Below are 16,686 nucleotides of genomic sequence, written 5' to 3'. Positions count from 1 at the left end.
AGGAAATGTATGGTAAATAGAGGTAGAGAAACAGGACGCATTTTTACGGTTACAACTCTGAACAGTTTTAACATCTCTATACCAAGTGTTCAAAGCCCATATTCCATATCTATATCAATCCCCCTCCCCTCAAGCACCGACCCCCCCCCCCACTTTCCCCATTTAGGCAGGCTAAGAGGCTGCAATCTTTTTCTTCAGCAACAGAAGAACTGCAATTTGAAGCCCAAGGTGCAAAGAGGTGTGAAGAGTTGGAGATTACGTCCTAATTTTTTTGTGACAGGCTTACCATTGATAGTGATAGCAGTGTATCAGACAACTACACGAATTAAGAATCATTGGCTAATCCGTCCTTTATCTGCTGACGTAAATATGAGTAAACTAATTAATACCAACCAGGATCTTGCGCGTGTATATAGTTCTTTTACAGAGACGAGTGAATTTTATGTAATGACTCTGCTTGATGAATACAGCTGTAATGGGCGAGCAAATGTTTTGCGTTTTATATTTCGACGCGTCTTTAAATGGTTCAGATAAAGATACCTCCAGCTCCAGTCTAGGCGCATAGGACTGCAGAAGCGGCTGTAAGACCCGCCCACCACGCCCTCAGCCATAGACGCCACTGTCCTTATCCTCTTCCTTCCTCCTTCTATCTTCAATTCCCTCTCCTCCTTCCCTGCAGACGCTGAGACGTGCTCGCATTTAGGTTTGCAGAAATAGCGTATTTTGCTCTCCTGAAGCTCTCCTCCTCCACCGCCGAGACGCGCGGAGGGCGGAGCCATTTGGTGGTGTCGGAAGAAAGCACTATGCTACGCCACGTGACTGCGTTCTGAATTATAATTGGTGGATGCGCACGTTACGCATGACATGAGGCATTTCTCGTCACCCTTGGCTAAGGCGAGGCTAAGGCGAGGCCCGCCGATGCTCAATGCAGGAACGCGCTGCTTAGGGCACTCCTCTGAAACAAGTTCCAAAGAAACGATCACAGAGAGGAGAACGTCGCACTGACACTAAGTTCCCACCTTGATTTTGTCAGTAAATACATATTTTATAGACGTCACATTCACAATATTGTAGTGTATAAAAAATTCGGCAGATCACACGTATCGTGGGAATCGATGATATGCGAAGCATGCGTGGGATGGTGACTGTGGCGTAATTTTTCACATTGAGCGAAACGTTACGGAATGGCGCTAGAGAAATGTGGAAGTGGTATACGCACATTCATATGTCGAAGAGTTTCATACGTATTATATAACCAGTTGTTTACAGTTGCGTAACGATGCCAAGAGCAACATGAGTGTTACCAACACCAGAAGCGGCAAGCTGATATGTAGTGCTTATATTCTTCAATACTGGATATCACGAATCCGAAAAGACAAAGAACGAACAGAGATGCGCAGCACAGGCGTTACTCGCAACTAAGCTTCATTCAGGAAAGTTTCCCTAGATATAAACACAGCCGAGTGGCAAGCGCAGGTGCACTGCACGCACCCTACAGTCACAGATGCAGTTGTTACAGTTGTTATGCTTATACTTGTCCGTTATGAAGGAGAAAGTAAGCACGCAAGGATATCGCACGCACGAAGCACGCACGCACGAACCGGTGTGCATGTGTGGAAGGGGTTCTTGACAGTTCTTGAACAAGGTCGTCATTACCGTGATCAGTGAGCCCCAGCAGATGGACCGGACTTGTTATTCGGATCCGTTCGTGATCGCGGCTGAGAGGGGTCGAAGTGCAGTTAAGTGCGAGTACAGCTGGTGGAAATCCCGGATGCCTCTTACGATGAAATGGTATATGATGCCTCCTGTCCTGGACGTGGCAGCGATGTCTTTTCATGCCCTGACACATCCAAGCCGTCTTTCAGGCAATATAAGGACCAGGCGTTGAGCGGTCTTGATAATTCAATGTTGAAGTCACCGGTAATGATGAGAGGTCTGGATCTCTCGGAAAATTTATTTTAGGAAGCATTGATCCCGGTTTTGCGTAATCCACGTCGTCCTCGTTGCGGACCACGTGGACCATGTGGACGAGTGAAGGGTAGTTGAGCATCCTCCAGGGCTGTTCTGTCTTAAGTTTTCTCAGTTTCCTTGCGTCCGCCGCGGTGGTGTAGCGGTTACGGTGCTCCGCTGCTGACCCGAAGGTCGCGGGTTCGTACCCGGCCGCGTCTATCGAATTTCGTTGGAGGCAGAATGCTAGATGCCCGTGTACTGCGTGATCTCGGTACACGTAAAAGAATACCAGGTGGTCAAAATTTCCGGAGCCCTTCGCTACGACATCTCTCACAATCGTATCGAGGTTTTCGGATATAAAAAATTGGCCGCGTATCTGCGTGCTTCGCGGCAAATGTCGTGTAAAGACGATAGAAGAGGCGCTGTGTGAGATATGGACGCCATCTGGCAATACGTCGGGAAACATGAGTGCTGTGTTGCGTGCTGGTAGTCCCGGCGCAGCAGCAGGCGAAGACCGGCGGTGACCAACGCGATCGGCGGGGACGCCAGCCAGCCCGAAAACGCGGTTTGGCGCGAAGCGCTGAAGCAGAGAAACGTCCGCACTCAACGAGTACTCTCCACACGCTCTTTTATTTACACGTCGCCTGGGTAAAACAGGAACGCCAGAGCGGCGCCCACAACCGGCAGCCTGAAGGCCGCCCACAACGCTGCTTTGTCATTTTTTAAATATTTTTTGCACCTTCTTGGCCTTCTCAAAACTAAAGTTTTTCAACACCAACCCATGGCATTCGTACAGTGCAACAGAACCGAACCGAAACACAACAATGAGCTCGTGCGAAGGGCACGGAGGAAGGCAAATTTCAGCGCACCCGCATTTTCAGCTTTGTTGAAACAGCGCTCACTAGACGACGACGAAGTAAAAGAAGGCACAGCACAGGCTGTCCTGTGCCTTCTTTTACTTCGTCGTCGTCTAGTGAGCGCTGTTTCAACAAAGATGAACGCATACCAACTCGCGCAAGCTTCCATTCTTATGCATTTTCAGCGCAGCTTAAGAAACTAGGGTCCTTAAAATTACGTATGTATGCATTTTCTATTAAAGGAACACGCCACCTAATACTTACCTAGTGATGTTGCACCTCAGATATGCATGATATTTACTTTTTGATCGACAACGTTCACAAGTATGAACAGCCGTACCAGTTCAAGACGGCTGGCTCTTGGGCAAGTGGTTCAACTTTGGCCGAGTGGCTGAATCGAGGGACGTGCCGACAAACAGAAAGACAGACAGAAAGACAGACAGACCAAAATTTCTGCGTATAAGTTCCCCTAGAAAGACTATCGTCTTTACAAGCCAACAATTATTATTAACACTTTCTATGCGTGTGCATGTGTGTGTGTTCGCGGTTACTGTGTTACTCGAGACTATGTATCACCAATGGCACATACCCATAAAACATGAACTCTGGTATGCGGGTATGTGCCACACGTGACTGAGAGAAGGGGTTTCATGACGAACGCGACAGGTATTTTGCGTTATTTTTGTCATGACCAGTGAACCGTGTTCGTCATACACTAATCCCCTGCTATGCCAATTTTGGTATATTACAAGTTATGGACACGACCTGGAGAGCGCCCAGACGTAGGCGGCTAGATAGATAGATAGATAGATAGATAGATAGATAGATAGATAGATAGATAGATAGATAGATAGATAGATAGATAGATAGATAGATAGATAGAAACGGCCAAAGTGCCTGAGGTTCGCTAAGGAATGCTTCGCATTTAAAATTTAAAAAAAAATGTCTGAAGATTTAGAGTGATATGTAATCGACTATGGGAGGACGGTGAGCGGTCCCTAAAGGTTGCATGGTCATTTGCCTAAGACGACTCGAAGGCGAAAGCCCTCTTATTCCTTCTTCCTTGTCTTCTCAGTCGATCATATTGCCCCCCACCCCGCCCCATAAGCATTCTGCATCCAACGTGGTTTCGCGCTCTCTGAGGGAATGCAAAACCATGTTGGATGCAGAAAGCTTGCAATGCCTCATATCATTCGATGCAGAAGTTTGCAATGCCTCTGATCCCTCAGGGTTCACGAAGCTTGCAGTGCCTCTGATCCCCCAGGCATCAGAGGCATTGGAAGCTTCGTGCACCTCGCCTGCTTTTGCGATGCCTCCGTGATCTGCCTACCTTTGAACGAGCGACGATGTCATGTGATGGCGCCATCATGTGATATTACGTTATGTGACTTTACACTGACGTCGTGATGACGCCACAAGTTTGGCGGTCTTTGGCGTCATGATTAGATTTTGATGGCTACGCCATCACGTGGTGATAATTTTTGCCTGACTGTTGTTGACGCTGACTGTTACCTTTCGTGTTTGATTATTCATCTACGGCTTTCGCCTTACAATATTTTTTGACGATTTAGAGTAAACTGTGAAGGAATATGCAAGACGAGCGTTACGGTGCAAACCCCATTCACCGAGAAAGCGGTGGAGTTGGCCAGCGCCCTCGAAGTGGCCGCCACCGAGGCCGAAGTAGTAACTAGCGACTCGCAAGCGGTGATACGCAACTATAATAACGGCCGGGGCTCCCACGCGGCGCTGCAAATCCTCACGACTAACGAGCAAAACGTTGGAAGCCAAAATGATACTTTCGTTATATGGACCCCCGCACGCACACAAACCCCCCTGGCCTGCCACGAGACGCCATACGCGGCGGCTCGAGAGCTAACGAACCGAGCTGTTGCGAATGCCGACGCCGCTTCGACCGAGGTCGCACGAGAGGAAGAGAGGGAGGTGGAGGAACGCATGACTAGCTACAATGAAATGACGGAGTACCACAAGCTAGGAAGACGCAAATAACCACCACCACGCAACAGAATAAATAAAAAGCAGGCAGTTGCGTGGCGGCAGCTGCAAACACACACTTACCCAAACCCATTTACCTTTCGTCTTTGTTACCCTCATCTCAATTTGACAAACAAATGTTAGATGTGCGACGCAAGGGCAGCACTATGCCACATACTATGGGAGTGCTCGAGCTTGACGACAAAGCACACAGAAACCACGAGGAGGCATTATCGAACTGCATGGCGCGCTGGGAGGAGGCTCTGCTCAGCTCCGCATTAGAATAACAACTCTGGGCTGTCCAGCGAGCCGAGGAAGCCGCCCCAGCCCAAGAGCTCGTAGCATGTGCCTAGACCGGGGCTGAGTCGCACCCCGAATCAAATTCGCTAGACTTTATAAATAAAGTTCTTTCATCATCATCAATTAGAGCACTGTGCACTCTACTACGGGAGAGCGCAAAGCATTCCTTTATACTTATTACACGTCCAAAGCTGGATGCCCTTTTTAGTAAAAAGAGTGAAAGATTTATAGTACTCTACGTCCTCTCCTATGGGAGAGCAGCAAGATGCCCCTAGTTTCAGGCGTGCGCGAAACGAGCGAGCGAATGAGGACCAGAAAAGTTTTGAGTCACCATGACATCCTATACAGCGCCATCGCAACCACGCTTCTTTGGGAAACGTGCCTACATGTGTGGCACAAGTGCAGAATCAATATAGATAGCACAGAATGGCACGTTTTTTGCGATATGCATTGAAGTTTGTAGAAGATGGCGATGCGCTGACCCAACCATAAAATTCGTTAGACAAGAAAATCTCAGGAACTAAAGCTACAAAAAAAAAAGAATCTGAACACAATCCGCCTGAAAGAAACTTGCGTTTTTTTCATCCACACACAGAGTGTATGTTCACACCGCCGTTTATGCATTCGCCTAAGACAGCTCGAAGGCGAAGCAAGGTGTGGGAGCGGGCTAGTTGGTATTCCATAATGCTAAAACTTTAGCGCAGAACGAGCACAGCGGACAAAGAAACGACGATATATACCTGTCACATGTGACAGGTATATATGTGTGTGTTGCTGTAATAAACGATAGTTGGAAGTTAGCGCTTGTCTTCGTCGTTCCTTTGTCCGCTGTGCTCGTTTTGCGCTAAAGTTTCAGCATTATCAAAGGCGAAGACCACCATCTTCTTCATCATTTTATTCGATTTTATTGATCCTCCATCCCTCCCCTTGCCCTTAATCTTCCTGCAGGCAACACTGTTTCGCACTACCTCCAGTATATTCGCCCGCCTTCGAGCAAGCGCTGATGTCGTGTGAAGACATCACCATGTGACATCATGATGTCGTCACAACTATTGGCTCGGAAAGTCGACTCGTGAGACATATAATTAAGACTTTCGTCTTAACTATTGTCGGGCACTGGCCAACACGGAGGATCAGCACGAGTCGCGATAAAGTCGTTGCGGCATTTTCTCGGAGACACGTCATATTGAGACTCTGCATTTGCTGGTTGTTGAATAAACTTCATTTGCCCGACGGTTGTAACTGTGCCCGGGGCTAGGCTGCCAGAGATCCACCGTTCGAGGAACATCATCCGAGGTCCTCGGCGATGGCCCTGGCGCGCTGGACGGCCCACTCCTGGTATTCGGGGGCCTCACTGAGGAGGACCGCTTGCCATTGCTCAGCAAGGCGCCCCCTTCAGAGGGTCCTTCAGCTGTTGTCGTCCTTCCTCGTGGCCTATCTTCGCTTCTTGCCCATTCTCAAGTACATGGGCCATATCGGCCCGTCCGCGCTCGCACCACGGGCAGCCAGACGACGGGTGCACCACAGGCCACAGCCGGTGCAGGTGGTAGGGGTTGGTGAAAGTTCCGTCTGCAGCCGCCTAAGGTCCACCGCCTGCGACCTGTTGGGGTTCCGCATATTTTTTCCGGTGTTCCCTATGGTGCCCAAGCATCTCGTGGTGCGCGGCCGGGAACTCTTCGGCATAGCAGTCGGCGCACCTCTGGTTCCTTGCTTCTTCCGCCACGACTTTCGGTTGCCGCAACAACGCAGGCGGTGGTGGTGTCAATAGCGGTGGCGCCGGACCCGGTGGCCGCCACCGCCGTTCTTCGCCGGGGTCCCTCACAACAACGGCGGCGGCTTCCCCCTGGGTTACCACGCGTTTTGTGCGTCAGTTAGATAGAAGTCGTTCTGTCTGCTTTACGTCGTCGTCATCTTTCCACTTCCGTACTATCATGGAAGCGTACAACTCGCCCAAATGTCAGTTCTTTGAGCCAAACCTTTAGCACACAGCGTCCTTCGTTTTAGGCAATCTTTTTAGGCTTCTTAGTACGAAAGTGTTTTATGCCGGGGTCCACCACGGCTCCACTGACGTATTTCCGCCACGGATATGACGTTGTAAATATACACTAAGAGATGGCAAAGGAAAAACCTAGAAGAGAAAGTTCCGTTGCCAGGAGTCGAACTTACGACCCCTCGCTCCGCAGCGCGCAGCGCAAACCACTCGGCCACAGAACGCACGTTCCTAAGCGCACTAACGGCAAGCAATTTATATACACCATTTACCGTTCGCGTTACTTCGGAGCTCGGTGGCTTCAGCATGTTCCTGTTTATCACTAGCGAGATGGCGCGAAGAGCGCGCACGGCGCTTTAAAGGTCGACGCCCCGAGCAATGCGGTGCGAGCGCGCTTCTACTGGGGGTGTCTCTCCTGTGCTCGCGCTTACCTAATGATGGGGGCGGCTTGTAATGTCATATCCTTTCACCGCAAGTTTCCGTTGACGATTACAGGGAACGAAGGTTGCTTCCCTCGCTGCAGCGGCCGCGTTAATCTCACTACCATCTTGCCTCGGTAGATTAATGGAGCACGTTGTCCTCCAAAGAGTGGAACCATAACTTGAAGCCCAGGGATATTTTTCAGACACACTGTTTGGGGCCGGGCGGATTGGTCCACGCATGGCATACTTCTCCAATTAAAAGAGGAAGCAATGGACAGGCCAAGTTCAGCACAAATCAAAGCTCTGCTTGCCCTGGACATCCGCGGTGCGGGTGACAATGTCTCGCATGACCTAGTACTTGAGAATCTCGCGTCGACCCGGTGCGGACGACGAGATTACGACTATGTGGAGGCCTTTCTAACACACAGAAGGGCAACCATAGGATTAGGCTCGCTTCCCAGTGACATAATGAAACTAGCGGGTAAAGGCACGCCACAAGGTTCGGTGTTGTCCCCGATATATTTTAACATCGCCATGACTAAATTACCGCCTCTACTGCCTGTTGGTTTTCAAATTAACAGACCACAAAGTAAGAAGATCTATGAGAATGAGGACTAAGAGACATCAGAATATCTGGAACTTTTATGACCACATATCTAAGAGTTTTTTTTTATTTTGCAGCCCCCACAAAGAGAATGAGGTGGCGAATTGTCTTTCAATATTTATTATACCCTTTTATGCCAGTATTTCGAGGCAAAACTGGTCGATGTGATAGGCCTCCACGATCCTCCCTACAGTTTTATTTCGATGCCTGTATTCAATACAGGTGTTTCAAAACACGATGCGCAAGCGCACTCGCTATAATGCAGCCTCAAGAGACAGATTTAGTGCAGCATAGAGGCACGTCATCAAAGCGCCATGCCTATGTCTACGCTGCAGCCTTCGCTTTTAAAAATGTCGCGCTGCGTTTAGGAAGAGAGAGACACGCGGAAGGAAAGGCACGGATCTGAACGACAAGGAAGCGAGGTTTGTCACCCTTCATCTGCAAGAGGGTAACGAGGAATGGCGAGATGAGGGAGATAACTTTGGAATCAAGCGTAGAACTCCTGCTTCAGGAGCACGTGACTACAACATTCCGTGACAGACCACGTGCCAGACGGCCAAGACACTACTTCGTAGCCCTCTGTGCTCAGGGAAATAGAAATTTAAAAAACAACTGAAAAGCAAGAGCGACAGTGAAAGCCGATACTCTTGGCTATAGACCCTTTTCGAAAAAGGGCGCCCCTAGCGCCGCGCACGCAAACTACAGTCTGCCGCCATTGTGAGGGCACCGCAGCAGACGACGCAGGCTTCGGCAACGTGTCAGTGCGTGACATTTCAGCACCGCCGAATCGTGAACTGTCATCAACGTTTTTCGTAGAGACGGCGTGCTGCAATGGTGCAGACGTGCTGCGTTCCCATGTGCCACCATCGAGGATATCGCGACGAGAACAGCGTTAAGGCACGCGATAAAACGTGAACAAACACACATGCTCTCCCTCCGTACGTGATGTCAAACTGACGTGCGGAAGGGCGCCGTTTTGTAAACGCGCTACAGAAACGGACGGGCTTATTTGACAGCGCCATGTGTAGGCTTGCTTTTACGAATGAATAGTCTTCTCCCGAGTGCCTGCATGCGGTGAATTGCGATAGATTGTTCGTGCGGAAATACTGCGAGGGTTCATAAGGCCAGTCAGAAAAATAAAAATTAAGTTGCGTACCGTTCATTTAGTAGCGACAGTACTCCCATATCGTAAGCCACGTGTCAACATTTTTTAGTATAGAAAAACAGGGGCAAAGGCAGAAATTTTTCCGGGGGGGGGGGGGCGGGTTTTCAAACCACCTTGATTTGAAGTGGGGCCGGACAGGCAGATGTGGTCGAGTGTCATTTGTGCTGTGTGCCATGGCAAAAAAATTTTTCGGAGGGGGGCACGGGCCCGGTGTGCCCTCCCCCCCTGGCACGCCCACTGCATACAATATACCCAACGCGTGGCGTCCGGAAAATAGTTGCGTGGTGTGGCTTGCGGCAGACAGGATTTTCACCGGGGGGGGGGGGGGTTCAAACAACCTTGATTTGAAGTGGGGGGCCGGACAGGCAGATGTGGTCGAGTGTCATTTGTGCTGTGTGCCATGGCAAAAAAAATTTTTCGGAGGGGGGCACGGGCCCGGTGTGCCCTCCCCCCCTGGCACGCCACTGCATACAAATATACCCAAACGCGTGGCGTCCGAAAATAGTTGCGTGGTGTGGCTTGCGGCAGACAGGATTTTCACCGGGGGGGGGGGGGGTTTCAAACAACCTTGATTTGAAGTGGGGGGCCGGACAGGCAGATGTGGTCGAGTGTCATTTGTGCTGTGTGCCATGGCAAAAAAAATTTTCGGAGGGGGCACGGCCCGGTGTGCCCTCCCCCCCCCGCCCCTGGCACGCCACTGCATACAAATATACCCACGCGTGGCGTCCGGAAAATAGTTACGTGGTGTGGCTTGCGGCAGACAGGATTTTCACCGGTTGCGGTCGCATAGTTCCGCGACAGTGACGTCCTTCTTTTCTCTTCGGTGAGAAGTTTGTAGCTTCGGCGAGCCTTTTTTTCCCGGTCCGGGCGCACAACGCGAGTTGGGCTGTGGTCACGGTCCCGCAACCGCGGGCAGTCGAGCCAAACGCTCGTCCAGCCCGTTGAAGGGTACAAAATGTTGCCCATTGTGCAGCGGAAGACCTCAGAAAGACCAACGGAGAGTACTAAGAGCTCATTCAAGCACACAAACGGTGAGATTTCAGCGGATGACACGGGAACTAGCCGCCAAGACAACATCACAGCACTCACGCATTTGACGCTCGCTTCCCATGCCTCTCACGATGGCGCTGGCTATCCCACGCTCCTTTGCAAAGCGAAACTGACGAAAAGCCCACCGTCAGGTGGCGTATTTATGAAAAGGGTCTATACCCTGAATTGGAGAACGTGAGTTCGTAAGCTGACAAGAGCAATTATCAGTTATTTTTTGTCGTCACTGTCACACATGGTCGGTCAATGCGGTACTTTGCGATATACACTGTAGTGACAACCTACAAAACCCTTAGGTGCGCCGCGCGGTGCCACACGGTCACAGTTTCTCGCACAGATTACTGTAATCTATTAGACGAGAAAGATAGAAGACGAGAAGGAAAGACAAAGATGTCAAGCAGACGAATGTCCGGTTTGCTACCCTACATCGGGAGAGGAGGAGTCAGGTACAAAAGAGAAGAAATTGTGCATAAAAGCAACTGGGAACTCTCTGTCTAAGAGAGTTGTTTCACCCTGCAAAAAGGAGCGCCCAGCGTGACAAGCGAAACCTCTCGCAAAGGGCGTCTGGGCACTCCCTTTGTTCTAAGAGTGTACATGACAGCCCGGTTTTAGTGGTACTATTATTATATTTCAATTGGATGGCCAGCCTTATTCCTTTCCTTCCTCCTCCTTCTTGGATGCACAAAACACGCAAGGAATTATAAGAAAAATTGGGAGGGGCGAGGGTTTCAATAAAAATGTCAAGTCACGCTGCTTTTTGAAAGATGGCATTTCGCATATCTCATGTACTGGTCATTTCCGAAGTAGATTCGCGTCAGAATTGAAGAAAAATCATCATCATCATCAGTCATCATCAGCCTGTCTACGCCCACTGCAGGGCAAAGGCCTCTCCCATGTTCCGCCAATCAACCCGGAGCCTGTGCTTTCTGTTGCCACGTTATACCTACAAACTTCTTAATCTCATCTACCCACCTAATTTTCTGTCTTCCCTTACGCGTTTGCCCCTCTCGTGGAATCCAGTCAGTTAACCCTTAATGACCACCGTTATCCTGCCGACGTGCTACGTAGCACGTCGCAGGGAGAAAAATATCGACACCTATATTCAAGGACTATAATCTCGACGCCTATTCTGAAGTAGAGTTTGTGTCCCACGGTTATTTTTCTCACACATGGTGATCGCATGGGTACGAACGCAGTCATGTGCGGACCGGGCCACCTGTGAATGGTCCGCGGACTCGTGTTTGAGACCCCTGCTATAAACTGGTTGTTTCAAGTATGAAAATCCTGTTTGGGGGAGTTCCTGTTTGCAGCAAATATTTTTTATAGAAACTGTTGGTTGCGAGTCCAGCAAGGTCGATGGTTTCGGTGTGTTGGTGACTATCATCGTAACGTGCGTTGTGAAGCTGCGCCCAAAGCATACAAAGGGTAGAACCCACATGTAACGGAAGTGTTTTGTTCTTTGGTTGGTGTTCTAAGGTAGCTAGCACGCAGTCCAGGGTCGCCCCCATTTTGAGAGTTTGCGTGGTTCATGCGTATCATCTTATGCTGCCTTTGGTTCAGTGAAAGCTCTTCAGCAATGAGCTGCCGAGTGGCGTGAAGGTTTTGCCCATTTTGTAACGTTAATTCTTTGCTAATATCATTACGATTGTCGAGTTTACAGATGTTGTTCTTCGTTTTGTAAACCACTGATGGAATTGCTTCTGAAATTCTGTTGGCGGCACGTTTTTATAGGCCTCTAGGTACTTCAGTTTCTGTTTGCCGCCGCCATTTTTCAATGCTTTTATTACTTTTGTAGAAACAAGGTAATTAAAGGCTGGTTTTTTTCGCATGAAGCGTAAATTGATGACCTCAGACGGAAATTGTAGCAGAAGTAAATGTTATGTCTGTTTTGACCGGACATGCACGTATTTAATTACAGGGTTAAAAGCACTTCATGTAAGGTACCACTTGCAGAAATGCTGCTTTTCACCTACCCTGTAACGGCCTACAAGCCAACAGTATGAGTAAATTTTCAAAAAATTGCACAGCGTCGTAGCATTAGTTTATGTGCGTCGAAGACTGTCATTTAACTTATTAGATTATTCCGGGGCCCTTCATTACGGCCTCTCCCATATTCATAAGTGGTTTCTTGGGAAAGAAAAACCCCCAGAATTTTTATTATCTTCTTGTAACAATTATCAAGCTAAGCAAATATATGTTGCGTTTCGATGATCGCTCATATTTGCAGGTCATGGCCTATGCCGAGGCTCAGCGTACGGCACGAAAGAGCGGCTGTTAGGTGCACCGGCGGGTAGGGATATCTTAGAGTCCATTGGAGAATCGCGGTGTGTTGCGCGATGGGGCGCGGCTATCGATTTGAACGTGAACCTTAGGGCTAATATCATGGTTCGTGTCCGTTTCCAGCGGAATGGGCACCCTGTGCACAATGTAGGGAGGCGAATGGCGGAGACCTATAGGGCTTTGTTGCGAGAGGCAAAGGATCAGAGGAGGAGTCTGCGTTGTGTTGACGCGGCATGAATTAATGCTAAAGATTTTACTCGGTGGTGGTGGCAGATCGCAAGGGAGCGCTCGCAATGGTGCTTCCGTTTACACAAAAAATCCGGGGTCGCTGAGCAGCTGGCTATTGCTCTTGCACTCATTGAGTCAGGCAGACTGTTAGTCTTGACTGACTCGCGATCTGCGATTAAAGCCTTCTCGAGGGCAGTTGTTGCGAACCGGCTTACAGACTGCTGCAGGGTAGGGACATCACTTCGCATACAGTACTTGGTTTCCGGCGCACATTGGGTCAGTGGAGGGAGCCCCGCGTAACCTCAGCGAGGTGGTACACAGGGAGGCACGAGGATCAGAGTGCCGTTCGCTCCCTGAGGAGGCCGGATCTCCCGCTCCTGAGTTAGGGACCCGCTGTTAACACATTAACGAGATCACCAAACACTATTACCTAGGGCGCAGGGCATTCCCCTTGCCACCTTCTAGGAATAAACAGGCCACATGCGGTTACGTTAAGGCTTCTGCAGACACGGAGGTACCCTGACCCGGTCGTCATGAATAAATTAATCGGGACTGTGGAATTTCAGTCTATAGTAGTGAGTGTGGGGGTTTGCTCAATTTAGATCACATGCTCTGGCGCTGCTCGGCGTTGGCTGGTGATGGTTCTCAAGGTGAACAGAATGTGGCAGCAAATGCTGCACAGTGGCGCGCTGGCGAACCAACTCAGGCTGTCCAGAGGGCCCGCGTGCGGCAGAGGGGCTTGGCCTCTCGGTCCCGACGTGGAGCGGATCGCATCAGTCCCGGACTGATCCTCAGGACATCAATAAAGGTATTCATAACATACATGCCTATGTACCGACAAAAGCAAAGATCGTGATTTGAACAAGTAATTTCTAATAGAATATCTAAAGTTGGCGAACCCAGACATGGGGCCACCGAGCCTTACGTACTCAAGCGTACTCAAGATTACTTGAAAAATGCTGGAGGTGGGTATCCCATTGAATGATCAGACGTAAATTTCTAAAAAGTGTTGATTTGGAGAACAGACTTTCGATGACTGCTTAAGATTTATGTGAGCTTTATGTACACAAACGAACGTTTTCAGGAGCCTGAACTATACGGTGGTTATGAAGTACAGCCCATATTTTGCATATCTGAAACTGAGCAGGTACAAGCAGAAAAACCGCTCGGGGTGGGAAAATATTTGAAAATTTCTAATGACGAATGGATAAATGTCCATTCGAAATACAGATACTTTTTAAAGTATAGAAAACCGCCGGAAAACACCCTTGAGGCAAAGGTCTAAACAGTCAGTGGTCATTTTTGTTGCTTTTATTTATTGAATTACCAGGATGCCTGCGGCCCTAGCTCTTACAGGACTATCGCCGTCATATTGGACATCAAGATCATGGCTTTTCTGTATCCTTGCTAGGCTTTCTGTTCCTTTCTGTTCGCTGTGCTGACACTGGCATTAACGCTGTCGCGTTAACAAACCGGCCGCAGAAAAAGAATAAAGAAAAGTCAAAGCTGTGTGCAACGGCGCAGATGTCAAAGTACTCGTTTTAATCTGTCATCGTTTTGTAGCGCTGCCCAAGCAATCCTATGAAGCGGGTAGTGTTGTCCCATTTCACAACTTGGTCCGCGCTGAGTTCGATAGCACGGCAGATGCCGGGTCGGCACCTATCTGTGGCGTAGGTAACCTGCTCTCACAAAATCAATGTAGTGATTACATCCTCTGTCGTAAGGTGGTAGCTATTTGAGGTGGATTCTGCCAATGAAGCAGAGGCTCCCTATGAACCATGTTCGAGCGTACTAGAACAGGGGAGTGCTCGGAACGAGCTTCGAAAAGTGAAGCCCAAACGGGTCAATCCGCTTGCAGCGCTGCGATCGGTAGTCTGCAATGTATCGTCGTTTAAGAGTTTCGCGCTGCTCCGCCGAGGTGGTGCAGGGGCAGAATGCCCGCTTCCCACTGAAAAGGCCCGGGTTCAAATCACAGCTGTAGATGGCGGGCTTTATTCTTAGTGGCACCTTGTATAGCGGTTATGGTTTTCCTTCCTTTCTTAAGCCAGCTTCAGTTGTTACGTGTTAGTTGAAAAAGTAACACAAAATGTGAAGTACAATGGAAGAAATTTGACGCAACTCTTAAACGACGGCACATTGCAGACTACCGATCGCAGCACCGCAGGTGGATTAACCCTGTTTGGGCTTCACTTTTTGTACATTGGTGCTGCGGCCGTTCCGAGCACTCCCCTGTTCTAGTACACTCTAGTACTGTTTTGGAACTGAATTTCGATTGCTAGGTCCTCATTTATGCAGGATTGTTCCTAGATAATATCAGTGTCTGAAGCATATTGTAGAAGAGACCGAGACTTTGGGCTCGGGTGTAATAATTATTTTACCGTTTCTCAGAAAATACAGAGTATTGTGAAATTTCGCACACTCCACATAACAGGGGGTTTATGCCCTAGAAAAGAGAATTTGCTGCTGCATCTGCTTCGTAAAAAAAGAAAAAATCTATTGCCCTCCCTTGTTACGCGGAAAAGGGACTCCCCAATCACCTTGCTTTTCCAGAGTTATCACTGAATAGTTTTTCAAAGTTTTTCATCATTTTTGGAGGGCGTTGCAGTATAATGTAACAAATCTTCAGCGTAATCAGCCGAATTAGTTTTTCAGGGAAGGTACATGAATGTTTGAAAAACATTCTAGGGAGGCTTGTTCATAAATATGCAAAATTGTTGTAAAAGGTGCGCGGAAAGGTCGCAGAACAAAACGCCTGTCAGCACTTTTGGGTCACCGACCATCACCCTAAAAAATCTCGAGTTTTTTCACTTGATATATACCTCTCAGAAGAAACCTTCAGATGATAGCAAGGGATATTGTTGTGTTTCCTTCATCTTCTCGTTCTAGTACTACATTATCGACATTAAACTCCTGTTCTTTTAAGTGTCACACCCTGATATGATTCTGAGACACGCCGTAGTGCGGGATCCCGCCAATAATATTGAATAATTCCGCTTTGCTTGTATCCACCGAAATATAAGTGTACAGGATTTCCTTATGCGCCCACATCTAAATGCAGCTACCGAGGGCCCGAAATGGCGACCGTGATAATGATCATATGGCGACGCGTCAACGCGAGAGGAAGCGACGAAGTTGCGCTTCAGCTGCTCCGCACGTTCGAGCCTAGCGCGTGAGAAGAAGACGCCCGCAAGAACGCATCGGCTTTGGTTGTACATCGGAGAGCAAGCAGCATAAAATAGGTGGGAAAGTTGAACGCCTCACGTCATCCCACAAGTGGTGACCCGGACATCGAACGGCGAACCGCGCCTCCTGCTCGTCCCCTTCGCCAACGCACTGAGCGTCACGGCCATCCCCCGTTTCTTCGGTGACTCAGTAAGGACTTGTGCACGACCTTCCGACTGACCAGGACACACAACCCAACGTGACGCGAACGCCGAATCCCACGGTACCCGACCTGTCGTTCAACTAATCTCAGATAACCGGAGTTTTGGCAGGCGGACTCGGACTCTGGTTCTGAGCGTCGAGCCCTCTTCCGACGACACCGGCGTAACATCGCAATCAGCGAGGTACGACTATGTCATCGGCGCTTTACCACCTGCTGTCATCGCCATCGTAAGAGACATTCTGCGCTCTCCGCCTCCTGACAACCCCTACGACACTCCTAAAGCAGAGCTCATCCGCCGGACAACCGAGTCGGAACAGCTTAGGCTGCAGCAGCTGCTCACCGCGGAGGAACTCGGTGACCGCAAACCTACGGAGCTTCTGCGTCGCATGCGACATCTCATCGGGGACAACCCTGCTGCATTGGACGCATCCATCCTACGAGAGCTCTTCCTACAGCGACTGCCGCA

At 49.3% G+C, this 16,686-nt stretch overlaps 1 protein-coding gene across 1 annotated transcript in view; it reads right to left on the bottom strand.

Annotated features, from left to right (window-relative positions):
• The window catches only part of LOC119402385 (uncharacterized), a 736,276-nt gene that overhangs the window by 386,039 nt on the left and 333,551 nt on the right, over positions 1 to 16,686 (bottom strand). The window lies entirely within an intron of this gene.

Source organism: Rhipicephalus sanguineus, chromosome 8, assembly GCF_013339695.2.
Source record: "Rhipicephalus sanguineus isolate Rsan-2018 chromosome 8, BIME_Rsan_1.4, whole genome shotgun sequence".
Taxonomy (NCBI): Eukaryota; Metazoa; Arthropoda; class Arachnida; order Ixodida; family Ixodidae; genus Rhipicephalus; species Rhipicephalus sanguineus.
This window is presented reverse-complemented; position numbering and strand designations above follow the sequence as displayed.